Below are 2,444 nucleotides of genomic sequence, written 5' to 3' on the forward strand. Positions count from 1 at the left end.
GGGGTTGGGTTTAGGACCAAGGTGTGAATTGAGTTTAGGTTAGTTTTAGGGTCAAGTATGTACCTGTGAGGTTAGCCTTGGGTCTGCAACCTTTACAATCAAAAGAGCCATTCATGCTCCTCAGCTCACTAATAAAATGTGTCCAGAGCTGCAAAATAAGCTACAACTGTGATTATCAACTGGTGGTTTGTGGGCCTTTTTCAAGACTTATTTGTGAACCTTTAAGGCCAGTGGAGGTGACATAAACCTAAAAAATATATTGTGAATTTTATTATTTATTATTTTTACACTTCAGGACAGAAGAAAAAAAAACATATGACACGAAAAATGCTGGCTAGTTTATACAGAATTTCATAAAAACTGATACAGCTGAATTAGTCAGACATTTTTTCCCCTAATTCTTATTATTATGTATTTCCAAAGGTGTTTTAAGATAACCCTGATGGATTTGAGAAAAAAAATCATTGAAAGAAGATGGATTATTTAGGGATTATTTAGGTAGACAACAGGCTAGCACGAACTAACATGTTTTATTTTTTATATTAGTAGTATTGATCACATATTTGTATACAATTTATTAGTGTTGTGAGAATAAAAAAATCTGTTATGTTTGGTCAAATGTTCAAAGAGCCACTGCAGAGGGACCAAAGAGCCACATGTGGCCCCAGAGCCGCAAGGTTGCAGACCCCTGCCTTAGGGTTTGTGGTCAGGGTTAGGCTGTAGAAATGTAATGGAAGTCAATGGAATGTCCCCAAATATATACCTGGGCGAACCTGTGTGTTTGTGACATATGAGGACCATTTTAAGACAAAGCACCTACATGTGGCGACCTAAGCTGAGTCCCTGTTTGGTTTAAATCCCATTGGTGTGATGAGGGTCAGGGTTAAGGGCTCGACACACGGGAGGCGACGTCGCTCGCTCTCCATTCATTTCCTATGGAGCCAGTGCGGTGGGGCGACAATCGCTTGCCCTCCTCCAGCTAAGCGACCGGCGAAAATAGTGCATGTGAAATTTCACGCTAGTACACGTAGACGTGCACGCGCGAGCTTGCGACGCGACATATGAAAGTTGAAAAATGTTCAACTTTTGTCGCTGTCGCTTAGCGTACAACCAATCATCGAGGGTTTCATTGACTGACCAATGAGAGGAGAGTATGCRACACACTGCAGTTAGCTAACACTTTCACCAAGTGATTACTAAAAAGATTTGTGGGAATTTGTTGGCACCAGGGTGAAGTTATTCGGTAAGTTTTTCCCTCATAAAATTGTATCTTGGTGTGTGTTTGTTTTTCAATATCATTAGCATTGCAAGATTTGTTTAATTTACACGTCCGCAATGCACACACCCCTTTTTTGTGAACCACCAATAAACTTTACAAGAGGCAGTAGAAGAACCAATCAAATTTTGTGAAGACAAGCAACCTGAGAGCTCGATTCGCAACGCTGCCATCGCTGTCGCGTCCCGTGTGTCGAGTTTCACCCTGGCTGCAAGGACAGCCGTTAATCACTGTAGTTTTTTGCTCCCCGTGTGTCGAGCCCTTAAGGCTGTAGAAATTAATGGAAGTCAATGGAATGTCCCCATATGTATAAGTGGACACAGTTGTGTGCGTGTGTGCGTGTGTGTGTGGGGGGGGGGGTTGTTTTTGGTGACATTTGGGGGCAATTTTAAGACAAAATGCCCACCTTTGGGGACAACTGGTGCATTTGGGGACAAAAATCGTGTCCCCATTTGGTTTAGATACCATTGGTGGGTTGGGGGTTGGGTTTAGGACCAAGGTGTGAATTGAGTTTAGGTTAGTTTTAGGGTCAGGTAGTACCTGTGAGGTTAGCCTTAGGGTTTGTGGTCAGGGTTAGGCTGTAGAAATGTAATGGAAGTCAATGGAACATCCCCAAATGTATAAATGGGCGAACCTGTGTTTGTGAGATATAAAAGGACCATTTTAAGACAAAGCACCTACATGTGGTGACCTAAGCTGAGTCCCTGTTTGGTTTAAATCCCATTGGTGTGATGAGGGTCAGGGTTAGGCTGTAGAAATTAATGGAAGTCAATGGAATGTCCCCATATGTATAGGTGGACACAGCTGTGTGCGCGCGTGTGTGTGTACTGTTGTTACTACAGAGTGAGGACCATTTGCACCATAGTTACTATCAAAGGGAGGTCTTTGATGTAAAGTGAGGACCTCTTCAATGTCCTCACTTTTTTACAGCTCTGCTGTGCTTTACTAGCTAGGTTTAGAGGTATGGTGTGAATTAAGTTCTGGTTCAGGTTAGAGTTAAATATAGACCAGTAATGGTTAGTTTTAGGGAAAAGATCTGGGTTAGTCTTAAATACAGTTACAAAAAAGAATGGAAGTCAATACAAAGTCCTCGGTTTGGTGAAAATACAAGGATGTGTGTGTGTGTGTGTGTGTGTGTGTGTGTGTGTGTGTGTGTGTGTGTGTGTGT

General features: G+C 42.2%; 1 protein-coding gene across 1 annotated transcript in view; it reads right to left on the bottom strand.

The window, feature by feature from the left end:
* The window catches only part of slc35d3 (solute carrier family 35 member D3), an 8,217-nt gene that overhangs the window by 4,272 nt on the left and 1,501 nt on the right, over positions 1–2,444 (bottom strand). The window lies entirely within an intron of this gene.

Source organism: Austrofundulus limnaeus, unplaced genomic scaffold (genome assembly GCF_001266775.1).
Source record: "Austrofundulus limnaeus strain Quisiro unplaced genomic scaffold, Austrofundulus_limnaeus-1.0 Scaffold179, whole genome shotgun sequence".
Lineage (NCBI taxonomy): Eukaryota > Metazoa > Chordata > Actinopteri > Cyprinodontiformes > Rivulidae > Austrofundulus > Austrofundulus limnaeus.